Raw genomic sequence first — 16426 nt, forward strand, 5'->3', positions numbered from 1 at the left:
TCCAGTCACAAGCTCACTGCTTTCTCAGTGAAACACTCTGGTTGTTTTAGGCTTGGTTCCTCCCAAACATGTACTTCCTGGAAAATTGTAGCTTAGTTTACTTAAGGAAACACACATTAGCATTCCTCTTCAGGTTTGCTTTATTATGAAGAGAGAGCTGTGTATTGAAGACTGGTGCCCCTGGCCTGTGATATAACTTTGCTGATTCATTGAGCTGGGCGATGCGTTCTCCTCTCCCAGGTGGCAATTGTGTGTCTGGGACGTTCACTTCACGTTCATGGTTCGGTGTAGGGGCGGGGGGCATTTTCGAATGTGAATGTCCACAGCTGCCCTGTCATTGCAAATTGCTGGGAGCGGGCTTTAGATACATTTTGAAAACAAAGCGCAGCACTGTTGTCACCTAGGCAAAACAAAGTGACCATCCGGTGTATAGCAAGATCCCAGAAGGTAAAATGAGATGAATAACTGTTTAATCTGTTGGCTGTAAATCTCTTTTGAACATCCGGAGGTTGTGAAAGGTGCTATAAAAATGCAAGTTCTTTCTTTGCTGATCTAATCCCAGAATGCACGAAAGTCAACTTGTGTCAGGCTCGGCAACATTTGCAGTATACCTTCAGTTCAGTGTGATGGATACACAGATGCTGCCAACTGCACCATTCATGATTCTTCCTTCATGCCTAACTCATTGTGTGAAGCCTCCACCACCAGAAATGTGAAATCTACATCAGCTGTTTCTAGTCTCCATAAAGGAATATCTCATTGAATTTTGATTCTGGACTCTGAAACTTACGTGAACCAATATTTATTCTCTCTGTGGCCTCTGCAGTGTAAACCTTTTCTTTGTTCTTTTCTTTCAGAGTGTAGAGGTGATGCTGTGAATACTTCTCCCCGCATTTTGAAAGTGTGTAAATAAACTAACGCTTTTGAGTCCATTCTATTTTGAGTTTGCTGTTGGATTATTGCTGAAAGCTTGTATCACCCAAAACCAAGCGATTGGGAAATATACCATCACTCATAAAGAGGGAAACAAATCAAAAACACTTCAATATTTACAGAAGTGTGGTGAGAGGGGAAATTAGTGATATTTAAACTGTCTGTAACGCCAGGAACAACCCACAGTCCAACATTTGTGCTCCCAGCAACATCCTGCAAACATACAGCTTGCTGCTTTGCTCAGTCCTGTGTTGTTTGATGTAGATTTTACATTATCACTTGTGTGAAAAACTGGCAACACAGATCACCGGCCCTTCTAAAAGGTGTTAAATTTCATTCCCTTTGACTGCAATGAAAGTGGGTGGTTTCTATAACAGGTGGGTGATCCACAGCACCTCACGATGGTAAGATCAACACTATCCTGCAGTGCAGTATAACTGCAGTCCTGACTAAAGTCTAGCTAGTTACTCACTCTCATCAACTAACACTTATTACATTGCTTTCTCTCAAGTAAAATCATTGTCATTTCCAAACTCGACCACTTCAATGCTCTCCTTGCCAGTCTCAATCCACCGCCCTCTAATAAACGTCAGTTCTTCATAAGCTACCCTATCCAGCACCCTTTGCTGATCCACATCGGTACCCATTAAAATTAAAATTTGGACCCTTTTGTTTATGGCCTTGGCCCTGTCTAACTTGGCTACATCATGCAATCCTACAAATCTTCTTTAAACCCAAAGCTCCCATTCCTGTGACTCTGGCCCTTCCAGCACCCATCCACCTCCTCACCTAGGTTCCATGTTCTGGAATTGTCTCCATAAACCTCCCCACTTCTTCAAATCGTTCCCCTCCTTTAACCCCCCCCCTCTTCTTGGTCCTCCATCCGAATATTACTTTCTTGACTCAGCATTTATTCTTGCTTCAGGCTCTACACCTTGACACTCTTCCAAATTAGAAGCTCTATAATCAATGAAAGTTGGCATGAAAACTAAATACACAGAGTTGCAACAATGGAGAATGGACAGCATCCAGTCCCTAGCACAATAAAGTTACAAGTTTCATTTCCATGTCAGCCGTGTATGATTTAGCAGCGTTAATGTGATTACCAGCCAAATCAAAGTTTTGTTGATAATTCAGAGAATATGGTCGGGAGGGGATTTCTCTCACCCCCCCCTCCCTCCGGCTTTGAGTGGTAGTTTATTTCTACCGGCTTGGGTGTAGCGCTGTCAATTTACTCTCATCCGTTTTACACTATTACACCGTCGAGATCTGCCCTTATATTTTAGGCTCCAGAAAATGGTCTCCTGAGTAATAAGTTAATGTTTGTCCACCTGTGTTCGAATCACTTGGCTGCACTTTGAAGAGTGAGCATGCTGACCAGATGTGATTCATGAACATAGGATAGATATTTGACCTAAATTAAGTAAGGTAAAATCAAATGACATGACAATAACTTGTGAAGAGTTTCAAATCCATGTAACATTAATGCGGGCATTAACAAATTTTAAACCAATGGTTTATTGCCACTTTTAAGCAAACATCAGTTGGACAATTTAAGCTGTACAGTGGAGTTTTGGCATAAACATTAAGTTGATTAAAGGATTTGACGAAGAATAACCATGCACGGGATTCTCCGTTTCTGAGACTAGTTTTGATGCCAACGGAGTATCCGTGGACTTTTACGACACAAAAACTGGCGCTGCACCTGGACCGATGCCGCTACCATTGAGGAGCCAACCAGTGCCGCATGGAACACAATCAATTCCAGTGAAAAACGGTGCGGGATTCGCTGGGTCTGTGCTCGACACTCAGGAGGCTGACAAGCTGCAGCCGCACATACACATTACACTCCCCACACACACTTATCCCAGCCACAAAGATGGCACTGGTTGTGCTGGAGCGTGCCCATACAGCTGATGGGCCATCTAGGGCCAGAGGGTACCTGGGGGACGCCTTGGGGGGACACTTCTACGACCCGTGGCACCAGGTTCAAAGTGGGCTGTTAGCTTGCGCAGCTGCATGGCTAACTTGCCGGCTGTGGCAATGGTGCTCCGTGCCCGTCCACTCCAAGCCCAGAGCCTACCTGCTGGCCACCCCCCACGACTCCCCCCAGCCCTGGCAGAAGGCCCCTGGCCAGCAGCACAACTGTCAGCAAACTATGGCAATGTTGGACACTTTCCGGACCTCTCTCGCCCTCAGCAGCCGCGATTTCTAAAAGCACAAGTGAATCATGCCTTCTGGAACTCAGCCCATCGGAGGCAGAGAATCTCGTAGGCCCTGAAGTGTATCGGATCGGGTCCGATGATATGCAAAAGGTGTCTACTGTACATGCAGAGTGAAACGCATTGACGCTGTTTTTGAGGTGATGGAGAATCCCGATTTGGCGTCAAATCGGCACCTGTCGCAATTTTGGCATCGGAAGCTAATCACCACCCAATCTCATTTCCCGATTTCAGAGTCTGCTAACAGAGAATCCCGCCCCATGTCCTCGGATGGAAAAGTCCAGAACAAGAGGAGAATTAGAGCTAAGCTTTCCAGGGCTGCTGTCAGAAAGCACAGGTTGGAATCTTCGCTTCACGACGCCAGACGCAAAAATCGTGATCGGGCAGAGAATCGTGCAAAATGGAAAAAATGTGGTTTGTGCCCGGTGCCGATTCCAACACCCCGGTCCCTCACTGGTGACAAAGTCGAAGCTTGTGCCACATCTTGGCAGATTCATGCAAAACCGTCATTTGCATGGAGTTTAATGTCATTAACGGCTTGGACACTTCATGCTCCATCTGACTGTGTTGCTCCGCCCCTCTCAGGCGGAAGTCTCGCAGGCGCGAGTTAGTGCGAGTATTGACGAGCGGGGCCTGGGTGCCGTGGCTGTGGAGGAGGATCGGGAGGCTAAAGAAGCACTGAAAAAGACTAAAGACTGGCGAGCTTGCTGGGGAGTGACTGCCCTGACCAGGGGCAGTAGCGGGGAACTAGCTGGTGCCCAGTCCGTGGGCTCGGGGTGTCCCCCTCAGGATCGGGGTGGCCTGGCTCAGACTACCATTGCAGCAATAGGTGTTTTAAATGCACCCCTCTGTTGCTACGTACAGGCTCCTGGCAGCTCACACTGCTGACTGCTCCCTGTGTCCTTTGAATGTTCAGAAAGCCTCTGGTCATCTGGATGTCCACCCAGGCCACCCCTCTGGAAACCCTCATACCCCAGCTGTATCATCAAGGAGATGGGCGCGGCCAAGCACAATCAAGAGCCCACTAGGTGTTTGCACCCCTCAGAAACGCTGCCCCCCTGGTGAGGCTGGCAGTGATGACTGCCACTGCCACGTCCTCTCAGGAGGGCGGGCTCGAATCTGCAGCCCACCCTGGGGAAGAGGATGTCCTTCCGCTCCTCACTGGTATGGAGTTGTGGGTCCACCTCAGACTCCCTAACTCGGGGAGCAGGTCTTCTGTGAGCCATTTGTGTGGCTGCAGTAAGTGTGTGGTAAGTGGAGCGCTTAAAAACAGCTCCAGCTGCCAGGTTCTTTGGCGCTAACTCTGGCCCCAGTGCTTACAACGCCCGCTGGGCCAGGAATTGCTCTGAATTCGCGCCAGAGTCTTGGTCAATTTGCATGTCCTGACTGGGTTACCGAACAGCACCCCCAACGGAAATGCAAATCTCACAATATTCCATTCCGGCGGGAACAAACGGAGAATTCCGGTCCTGTTCAAAATGCAGAGATTGCAAGTCCTTCAGTAGCTCAAACAGTAAACATGAACTTACAAACAGATCTGGACAGATATGAAAACTCAGCTGGTCCGTTTAGTCTGTCACATCCAGTCGTGGGGCGAATACATCATGATGCGGAATACTCTCTACCCATAAGATGTGGGGAGTGGTGATGCCCACAGAGGATAAACACTTGGATTTACATGCTGCCTCTCACCAGCTCAGGTAGCCAATGTGGTGCAGTTACTCTTAGTGCAAATCATAGAATTTACAGTGCAGAAGGAGGCCATTGAGCACATTGAGTCTGCACCGGCCCTTGGAAAGAACACTCCCGCTTAAGTCCACGCCTCCACCCTATCCCCATAACCCCACCTAACCTATTGAGCAGCTAATGCATGCACAGCAAGATTCCACAATGAAAGGCTGGTGAACATGTCCTCGATGATGAGGGTTGATTACAGGCGAGGGAGATAGGGAGAAAACCCTCCTCCTTAATAACCTGCCGCCTGATTTATTCCACCCACCCAAACCAGAAGTTAGAGCCTTTGAAATAGCACCAGATCAGAAAGACAGGAGGAGGGGCAGGTCAGGAAGGAGAGCAAACCCAATACAGAAAGAGAACACAATTATATACAAATGCACATTGTAAAATAAATTATTGGCCAGACAGTTAAAATAATCAGGAAAACGCAGCCTTAACTCCTGGTTCAGTCTCTGGCACAGACAGTCAGCATCTCCTTGAGGGATTAGAAATCAGACCCAGTCCCATCCTGGTGTTCCTCCTATCCCATAACTCTGCCATCCACACCATCCTAACATGGTGTATTGCTGGGATATGTGAGCTGTGTAATCCGGTTACAGTAAACCAATTCCTTTCACTGTAAAACTTGGCAGTAAATATTATACAAGAACATTGAGAGCTGACTTACCCTGGCACGACTCGAACTTAACCTGCCCCTCTCTTCACCATGGTTTGGCTAATCCCACCGACCATCAGCAGGAATGCCTCTCCTGCTTCTGCCTGGCCCCTGCTGCAGCCGATCGGAGGGTAACACTGAAGCTCGCTTCCCCCCCCCCCCCCCAAGTTCAAGAGTGATGGTTGCAGAAAGCCAGTCTCACGTCTGAGCAGAAATGGAAGTCCCCCGCCCCCCAGTCAGAGGTCTTGTATGATTTAGATTGGGCTGTTCCAATTATCACCCTCCGCACTTAACGGCCGCATATGAAAGAGCTCTGTTACTTTACAGTGCCGAGATTTGTGGTCTTGTTTCCACAACACAAGCTAACAGGAGACCACAGTCTCTGCCTGGGACTTTCACTGACGTCGCTCTGACTCCAGTGTATCGACATGCTTTATTTAACTCTGTATTGTCAGAGTCTGTCAGCCTTCTCGGGAGTATGTGTAAACCTCTCCTGCGCTGCACTCATCCCCCCCGCTGAATGGGGTGTATATAAAGCTCACCTGTGTTTCTCCTGCCCTCGTGGTCCCCATCAGTCATCTGGGAATTTGAAACACTCCCCGTCAACTGGGCCTGTTTGACACAAGTAAATAACGCCTTTCATAGAGTTTGCCGGAGCACTTCTGGGCAGATGCTTCTGAATAAACCCTATGTAGTGGCGAAGCCTGCTGTGAATTACAGCATAGAGGAGACAGCCCAAAGCAAACAGATCCGGCACAGAGGTGTGATTCAGTCAGCCTGCCACACGCAGAGGGGAACACTGAAGCCAAACATGCATCCTTAATGGAAATAAAACGTCAAAGTTATAGAGCAAGAAAAATGATGTTCCGCTCTTAACTCGAGACCCAATTTGTGATATGTTGCTCCTTGAAGATGTCAGTCCTTTTTTTTCAAATAATTGGTTTTGCACAATGCACAATCATAATGAAAGCTCTATCGCACTGCACTTTATAAATTAAATCACAGATACAACATTGATTCTTTTCCAGAACATATTTAAGTCTCCGCAGGCCAAGTGTTGGTCTTACCAAGAGCTCACCAAGGTAGAAATTATAACTGGAAGCAGCCCATTCAACCCAACCAGTTGGTGCTTTGCCCTCCAAGTTTTAATCTCATTTACCCACCTGGCTGCAAATTCTTTCAGCCCCTTTCCTTCGACCTATCCATCTGATCTAATCTTGGCTGTTGACATATGGGGACACAATTGAAGTGTTCCAGGAAAGCAAACTGAGCTCATAACCTGAACTGGCTTCGATCATTTTGATTAAAACAAATTAACTCAATTAAATAACTGGAGGGCAAATTAAGAAGGGACAGCCTCTTAAAGGGATACTGCCTTAAACAAAATCAAATCACAAATTAAACTTAAAACGTCAGACTAAAATGTGGTTAAAAGTGTCAATAAAGCACCCCAGCCCATGCGGTGCCTGGTGGGCATGAACGGCCTCAATGATGCCCCAGAGAGAAGATGGGCCGTCACAAGTGATGGGCCCCTGGCCGATAATGATTCTTCCACAGGTTCAGCTACGGAAACCTTGTTATGACTTTTACTTCCTGTGGTGGTATGTATTAGGGGTCATACGGTACACCATGACTGCCGAGGAGCTATTGGAGGACAGATGCTGGGTCCCGATTGGATCTGCCGCCTACTGGGCTCCACCCAGATAGGCGGGGTATAAGAACCCGGTTTACTCCCCGCAGCTGCATTCTGTGACTGAGCTGCTGGGGAACAAGTCTGCTCAATAAAGCCTCGATTGAAGTTCTCTACGTCTCGCCTCGTGTGTGATCGATGGTGCTACAATTTATTGAGCAGACTTAAAAAGGAATATGGAGCTCCAGATCGCCCTGGAGTGCCTATGAATCGGACCCCAAGCAGCTAACCCAACATCGGCGTTTAAACATTGGCTGGCGTACTTTGAGGGGTACCTCCGAACGGCCCCTGGCAGACCAATGGAAGACCAGAAGATGCAGGTCCTGCATTCCAGAGTGAGTCCCAAAATCTACGGACTCATCGAGGACGCGGAAGAATTCCCAGCGGCGATCAACTTGATGAAACAGACGTACATTAGGCCCGTCAACCAGGTCTACGCACGCTACCAGCTTGCGATGAGATGACAAATCCCCGGGGAATCGCTGGACGAATTCATCAATGCACTGACAATCCTGGGAAGAAACTGCGACTGCCCAGCGGTAACGGCGAATGAACATACGGACCTCCTGATCAGAGACGCTTACGTAGCAGGTTTGGCATCGTCGCAAATTCGCCAGAGATTTTTAGAGAAAGACTCTCTCGGACTCACAGAGGCACGGGCCCTTGCAGCCTCCCTCGACGTGGCCTCCCAAAATGCCCGCGCCTATGCCCCCGACCGCACTACAGCCCCTTGGGCTCCGTGGACCCCCGCCGCGCCGTCCCCCCGGCACCCCCCACCCCTCCGCAAGCGTGCGCGGCCAGAATCCCAGACCACCCGGGGGGGCCCCGCTGCTACTTTTGCGGGCAGCCAAAACACCCCCGCCAGCGCTGCCCGGCCTGCTCAGCCACCTGTTAAAGCTGCGGCAAAAGGGGGCACTACGCAGCGGTGTGCCAGTCCCGTGGGATCGCCGCTATCTCCGGAGAAGAAACGGGACCACGGGCTCAACACCCCCAGCGACCCACGGGCGGCCAACGGGCGCCGCCATTTTGGACCCCGGACAGCACGAGGGGGGGACAGGCGCCACCATCTTCCTACCCACAGGCCGTGTGCGATCCATGGGAGCGGCCATTTTGTCCACCCCCGGTCGCGTGCGACCCATGGGAGCGGCCATTTTGTCCACCCCCGGCAGCGTGCAATCCATGGACGCCGCCATCTTGGCTGACAGGCAAGGACCCCAGCGGGGATGGCTCCACACTGCCTGAAGACAACGATCCGATGCACCAACCACGTTTGGCATCGGAGACCCTCGACCAGTTGCGGCCCCGGACGCTCCAGACAACAACGACAAAGGTGCTGGTGAATGGGCACGAGACGCCATGTTTGATCGACTCGGGGAGCACGGAGAGTTTTATTTTTCCGGACACGGTAAGACGCTGTTCCCTTTTAATTCGGCCAAGCACCCAAAAAACTTTCCTGGCGGCTGGGTCCCACTCCGTTGCGATCAAAGGGTTCTGCATCGCAAACCTAACGGTGCAGGGGAGAGAGTTCAAAAATTACCGGCTGTATGTGCTCCCCCATCTCTGCGCTCCCCCATCTCTGCGCTCCCACTCTCCTGGGGTTGGACATCCAATGCAACCTCCAGAGCTTAACATTTAAATTTGGCGGCCCTATACCCCCACTGACTATCTGCGGCCTCGCAACACTCAAGGTCGAACCACCCTTGTTGTTTACGAACCTCACCCCGGATTGCAAACCCGTCGTCACTAGGAGCAGACGGTACAGCACCCAGGACCGGACGTTTATCAGGTCCGAAGTCCAGCGGCTGCTGAAGGAAGGCATAATCCAGGCCAGCAATAGTCCCTGGAGAGCTCAGGTGGTAGTAGTGAAGACATGGGAGAAGCAGAGGATGGTCGTAGACTACAGTCAGACCATCAACAGGTACACGCAGCTAGATGCGTACCCTCTTCCCCGCATATCCGACATGGTCAATCGGATTGCACAGTACAAGGTCTTCTCCACCGTGGACCTTAAGTCCGCCTACCACCAGCTCCCCATTCGCCCCGGTGACCGCAAGTACACTGCCTTCGAAGCAGATGGGCGGCTATACCACTTCTTAAGGGTTACATTCGGCGTCACGAACGGAGTCTCGGTCTTCCAACGGGAGATGGGCCGAATGGTTGACCAGCACGGTTTACGGGCCACGTTCCCGTACCTCGACAACGTCACCATCTGCGGCCGCAACCAGCAGGACCACTACACCAACCTCCGCAAATTCCTCCAGACCGCTAACGCCCTCAACCTCACCTACAACGAGGAAAAATGCCCTTCATTCTATCCGGTCCCTGCTATGCACCACCACAAACCAAATGCCTCACGAGCGCCTCCTTGTCTTCCCTAGGATGTCCGCTTCTGGAACGTCACTTCCGACCTGGCTGGCAGGTGTATACAAAGGGCAGGGACATAATCAACGGGAACTTATGACCCACACTTAATGGGAATTCCTCATTCATGGGAAATAATTGCAATTCCCAATCCCCATCATGAATGGGTTCAACGGGTTACCCACACCTGGTGGTGTAGGGCAGACACACGTTGATCCATTCAGTGTAGCACGCATGCACCCCGGACATCTAAGGGCATCACAGACCTGTTATTGCTCAATCCCGTGTGGCTAAACTGGCTTCAATGGACGAGAGAATTGTGCACAGCGTAGAATTGGTTGTGATTCATTCCAGGCCCAATTTGCACTCATGGTGCAGAGCAAGTTCCCACCAGTTTCGATCTCCGCCACTAACCCTGGAAGTGAAGTCCAGTGAGCGGCATGCGCAGCTGCATGTCTGCCTTGCAGGCTGCAGCAATGGTGCTCCATGTGCGTCCACCCCAACCAATATAATTTGGATAAGTGTGAGGTTATTCACTTTGGAAGCAAAAACAGGAAGGCAGATTATTACCTGAATGGTTGTAAATTGGGTGAGGGGAGTGTGCAGCGGGACCTGGGTGTCCTTGTGCACCAGTCGCTGAAGGTAAGCATGCAGGTGCAGCGGGCGGTAAAGAATAATAATGGTATGTTGGCCTTCATTGCAAGTGGTTTCGAGTACAGAAGGAGGATGCAATTGTACAGGGCCTTGGTGAGGCCACACCTAGAATATTGTGTGCAGTTTAGGTCTCCTTTTCTGAGGAAGGATGTTCTTGCTCTCGAGGGAGTGCAGCAAAGGTTTCCAAGACTGATTCCAGGGATGGCGGGACTGTCATATGAGGAGAGATTGACTCGATGAGGATTGTTCTCGCTGGAGTTCAGAAGAATGAGGGGGGATCTCATAGAGACTTATAAAATTCTAACAGGACTAGACAGGGTAGATGCAGGGAAGATGTTCCCAATGGTGGGTGTGTCTAGAACTAGGGGTCACAGTCTGAGGATTCAGGGTAAACCATTTCGGACATGGATGAGGCGACATTTCTTCATACAAAGGATGGTGAGCCTGTGGAATTCATTACCACAGGAAGTAGTTGATGCTGAAACATTGAACATATTCAACAGGCGGCTAGATATAGCACGTGGGACGAATGGGATCAAAGGCTATGCGGAGAAAGCAGGATTAGGCTATTGAGTTGGATGATCAGCCATGATCGTGATAAATGGCGGAGCAGGCTCGAAGGGCCAAAAGGTCTCCTCCTGCTCCTGCTTCTATGTATCCATGTATCTATGATCCCACAGTCCACCTCCTGGCCACCCCTCACTAATCCCCCTGCAGCCCCCGCAGAAGCACCCTGACCAGAGGCAGAACTGTCAGCAAACGAAGGCAATGTTGGACACTTCCCGCCCCCCCCCCCCCCACTCTCTCTCTCCCCCAGCAGCCACGCTGCCTGTTTCACGATTTTTAAAAGCACAAGTGAACTTTGGGAATTCGGCCCAGAGGAGGCAGAGCATCGAGCAGGCCCCGGAGAATACCGGTTCAGACCCGCTAATGGGATGCAAATGGCATTTACTGTACGTATGTTCTGGAACGCGTTGATGCCGCTGACGAGGCACCGGAGAATTGCGATTTGGCGTGAAACCGGCGCCCGCCACGATTTCGGCATCCAAACCGATTCTCTATCCAATCACGTTTCCCAATTCCAGCATCAGCCAACGGAGAATCCCGTGCCTTATGCCTAACCTTGTGTATATGGTTTCTGATTCTTCGCCTGTCAAACACTAGAAATAATCCACTACTGAATACCCAGTTCTGTCATAACTGGTTTCATTGCTTTTGCATCCTGCATTTCTTGCTATGGCTGTCAACAAAAGGTTCTGACCTCTCGAAATATCTTGCCTGTGTTGGGCCATTGAGATTTCTGCCAAGGAGTTGCAAAGCTTGTATATAAGAGCTGAATCTCTAGCTGCAATGTCAGACACCCTGGGAGCAAACTGGGTGGTAGGGAAAGTGGCACAAAGTCAGGTGGGTGAATAGGGGTCTTGCTTCACCTCCGCTGGTATCTTACTGGTTGCAGGAGAAGGCGGTGGGCAGCATGTCCACCCTAAGGACAATTGAAACCTTTAAGTGGCCAATTTATGGACACAAGGACCTCTTTCCACCATCGCTGCTACAAGTGGTGCAAGTGGTGGAGGCTGGCTGGTAAGTTCAGATGGTTACATGGATTGGATGGGATTGGTTTGGTTTATTGTCACGTGTACCGAGGTACAGTGAAAAGTCTTGTTCTGTGTGCAGCTCAAACAGATTATTCCGAACATGAAAAGAAAATATATAATAGAGCAGACATAAAATACACAATGTAAATACATAGACACAGGCATTGGGTGAAGATGTGTGAAGAGATCAGATTAGTCCATAAGTCCATCAGTCCATAAGAGGGTCGTTTAGGAGTCTGGTAACAGCGGGGAAGAAGCTGTTTTTGAATCAGTTTGTGTGTGTTCTCAGACTTCTGTATCTCATGCCCGATGGAAGAAGTTGGAAGAGTGAGTAAGCCGGGTGGGAGAGGTCTTTAATTATGCTGCCCGCTTTCCCAAGGCTGCGGGAGGTGTAGATAGGGTCAATGGATGGGAGGCAGGTTTGTGTGATGGACTGAGCAGTGTTCACGACTCTCTGTAGTTTCATGCGGTCTTGGGCCGAGCAGTTGCCATACCAGGCTGTGATGCAGCCCGATAGGATGCTTCCTATGGTGAACCTGTAAAAGATGATAAGAGTCAGTGTGGACATGCCGAATTTCCTTAGTTTCCTGAGGAAGTATAGGCGCTGTTGTGCTTTCTTGGTCGTAACGTCTGTCATGATATCCATATTAACATATCATGGTGCAATCACACAGACACCATGATGGACAAGTCGACAGACCAATCAACACACACGCAATATCACAGCCAATCACCAGTGAGAGCACACGCACTATAAAACAGGGAACACCACAGTTCCCGCTCATTCCACCAGGAGATAGCTCAGAGCACAGAGCTCACAGCGTGCCACTCAGACATACACCATGTGCTGAGTGCCTCTTTAAGATAGTGTTAGGGCTGGGCCCACAGGTCAACTGGTGAAGTACGAACCACAGCCAGAAGTTAACAGTTGTTATTATACAGAATAATAAAACAGAGTTGTACCATCTACAACCGTGTTGGTTCGTTTGTATATCGGAACATCCAACACGACAGTGTCAACAAGGTTAGAGTGTGGTGTTAATAATACTGAAGGTTGGGGTTTCAATTCCCTAACTGGCCAACGGCACTAACCTGTCTTAACACACTCATGGTGCCTGTTCTCCTCCCTTCCAATCTGTACCATTGACCAGCGGTGTAGTGGCTCCAGAGACCCAGGGTAAAGCTCTGGGGACTCGGGTTCTAATCTCACCACGGCAGATAGTAGAATTTGAGCTTTCTCCTGTGGCCTAGAGGTACAGATCACTGAACTGGTAAACCGCAAACCTAGGGCAATGCGCTGGAGTCTCTGGCCCAAATCCCACCATGGTAGGTAGTTTCAATAAAAATCATCCTGTGAGCTAAAAGAAATACAAGTGGTGGAGGGAGCAATTTGCCACCAGAGCAGGCCATTCAGTAAAAATTGGCAGCCTCCCTACGAGCAGCCAACCTCCTACTCTCGACATCGATCCCACCCCCTCACTGGGGCCTGCCTGATTGGCTCGTGCAAGATCTGAACCCACTTACCTGCACCTTAGGTCTACTCATCATTGCTGCTCCACGGATACTGCAGTTCCAGCAGTGGCCACTGCTCCTTGTGGCACTGTTGGCGGGGTATCCTATGTCAAAGGATAGTGGCCACCGCTTCCATGGAACATCCCAGCTTCTAACTTTGAGTTCCTGGGAGTCAGGCCCACTGGGAGAGCAAATCATAAAGTCAGGTATAAACTGCCAATAAAGGCGGCACGGTGGCTAACTTGGGTTAGCACTGCTGCCTCACGGCGCTGAGTTCCCAGGTTCGATCCCGGTCCCGGGTCACTGTCCGTGTGCAATTTGCACATTCTCCCCATGTCTGCATGTGTCTCACCCCCACAATCTAAATTGTCCCTTAATTGAAAAAAAAGAATTTGGTACACTAAATATATTTTTTAAAAAGGCATATGCTGCCAATAATTGCATGACCATAATGTACAGGAAGCAGGCAATGTCCAATATGCATCCTCAGCTGGAAATGTTACTTTTATCATTTTAATTCAATATTCCCACTAATTTTCACCTCCTGCACTTTTAGCCCTGATTCAGATGTATCCACTCATGAGGCTATTACAGTAACAACCATGACTAAACTTCCAGGCTCACGGAATTTAAAGGGTCAAGCCAGTCAATTTTTATTTTAGTATATCTTCACACCCACGCTGTTTTTATTCCCTTTGGGGAATAGTGGAGTAAGCGTTGGAAGCATTCCCGAACTGATTATCAGCCAGTTGGACCACGTTTTGAATGCTCGTTCCATGACCAACAAGTCCTGGCGTTGGATGCGAACTTGGAGATTCTGGTCCAGTGATAGGAATGCTAACACTCTGCCACAAAACCCCCCTGGTCAGTCACAGAATCATAGAATCCCGACAGTGCAGAAGGAGGCCATTCAGGCCATCAGGTCTGCACCTACCCTCTGAACGAGAACCATATCTAGGCCCATACCCCCGCCATACCCCTGTCACCCCACCTCACCTTTGGGCATTCAGGGGCAATTTAGCATGGCCAATCCATCTAACCTGCACTTCTTTGGACTGTGGGAGTTTATTGGAGCACCCGGAAGAAACCCACGCAGACACGGGGAGAACATGCAACAAACACACACACATGTAAGCTGAACTCTAAGCTAACAAAGAAGAAAGATCTTAATTTAACATCCAGGTGACTAGCAAGTCAGATATATCCAGGTGACAGAGCAGATATGGTCTTATCTGGGATCCTGTTGTCTGACAGTGCTGGAAATATGTTGCTGGTCGTCTGTGTCCTTGGTTCTGGTTCCTCTGTGGATGGCGTAGATGGTCTTTTTCTTGGCTGGTGAAGAGGTCACCGTTGTTGTCATCGGTCGAATGCTGCAGTCGAGAGAGCGAGTGGTGGGCTGCGCAGCACCTTTTATCCCTTGATCGTTTTGTGTGATTTTGGGCGGTCCCAGGTAGGTGTCCAATCGATGGATCAGGGCTTGATCACCCTGATCGATCCCAACCAATTAAGGGTTGCCTCCTTGGTGGCGGGGCAAGTCCCGGTCAGCCATAGCTGGTAGTGTCCGATGCACGTAGGCCTTCTCAAATAAGGAAAACAGACGCCACCATGTTTGCCATCTATTGTCAAATGAAGAAAGAACAAAGAAAATTACAGCACAGGAACAGGCCCCTCAGCCCTCCCAGCCTGCGCCGATCCAGATCCTTTATCTAAACCTGTCACCTATTTTCCAAGGACCTACTTCCCTCTGTTCCCCGCCCATTCATATATCTGTCTAGATGCATCGTAAATGATGCTATCGTGCCCGCCTCTACCACCTACGCTGGCAAAGCGTTCCAGGCATCCACCACCCTCTGCGTAAAAAACTTTCCACGCACATCTCCCTTAAACTTTCCCCCTCTCACCTTGAAATCGTGACCCCTTGTAATTGACACCCCCACTCTTGGAAAAAGCTTGTTGCTATCCACCCTGTCCATACCTCTCATAATTTTGTAGATTTCAATCAGGTCCCCCCTCAACCTCCGTCTTTCCAACAAAAACAATCCTAATCTACTCAACCTTTCTTGACCACTCTATCGACCTGCGTTGCCACCTTCAGGGTACAATGGACCTGAACTCCCAGATCTCTCTGTACATCAATATTCCCCAGGACCCTTCCATTGACCATATAGTCCGCTCTTGATTTAGATCTTCCAAAATGCATCACCTCGCATTTGCCTGGATTGAACTCCATCTGCCATTTCTCTGCCCAACTCTCCAATCTATCTATATTTTGCTGTATTCTCTGACAGTCCTCCTCGCTATCTGCAACTCCACCAACCTTAGTATCATCTGCAAACTTGCTAATCAGACCACCTATATCTTCGTCCAGATCATTTATGTATATCACAAACAACAGTGGTCCGAACACGGATCCCTGTGGAACACCACTGGTCAGCTTTCTCCATTTTGAGACACTCCCTTCCACCACTACTTTCTGTCTCCTGTTGCCCAGCCAGTTCTTTATCCATCTAGCTAGTACACCCTGAACCCCATACAACTTCACTTCTTCCATCAACCTGCTATGGGAAACATTATCAAACGCCTTACTGAAGTCCATGTATATGACATCTACAGTCCTTCCCTCATCAATTAACTTTGTCACTTCCTCAAAGAATTCTATTAGGTTTGTAAGACATGACCTTCCCTGCACAAAACCATGCTCCCTATCACTGATAAGTCTATTTTCTTCCAAATGTGAATAGATCCTATCCCTCACTATCTTCTCCAACAGTTTGCCTACCACTGACGTCAAGCTCACAGGTCTATAATTCCCTGGATTATCTCTTCTACCCTTCCTAAACAAAGGGACAACATTAGCAATTCTCCAGTCCTCTGGGACCTCACCCATGCTCAAGGATGCTGCAAAGATATCTGTTAAGGCCCCAGCTATTTTGTCCCTCGTTTCCCTCAGTAACCTGGGATAGATCCCATCCGGACCTGGGGACTTGTCCACCTTAATGCCTTTTAGAATACCCAAAACTTCCCCCTTCCTTATGGCGACTTGACCCAGAGTATTTAAACATCCATC

General features: G+C 49.3%; 1 protein-coding gene across 1 annotated transcript in view; it reads right to left on the reverse strand.

Annotated features, from left to right (window-relative positions):
- Positions 1 to 5671, reverse strand: part of il16 (interleukin 16) — a 240301-nt gene extending 234630 nt beyond the window's left edge. Inside the window, exon 1 of the mRNA XM_072468752.1 lies at positions 5560 to 5671. The gene's annotated coding sequence lies outside the window, so the exon portion shown is untranslated. The remainder of the gene's footprint in view (positions 1 to 5559) is intronic.
- Positions 5672 to 16426: the final 10755 nt, after the last annotated feature.

Source organism: Scyliorhinus torazame, chromosome 12 (genome assembly GCF_047496885.1).
Source record: "Scyliorhinus torazame isolate Kashiwa2021f chromosome 12, sScyTor2.1, whole genome shotgun sequence".
Lineage (NCBI taxonomy): Eukaryota > Metazoa > Chordata > Chondrichthyes > Carcharhiniformes > Scyliorhinidae > Scyliorhinus > Scyliorhinus torazame.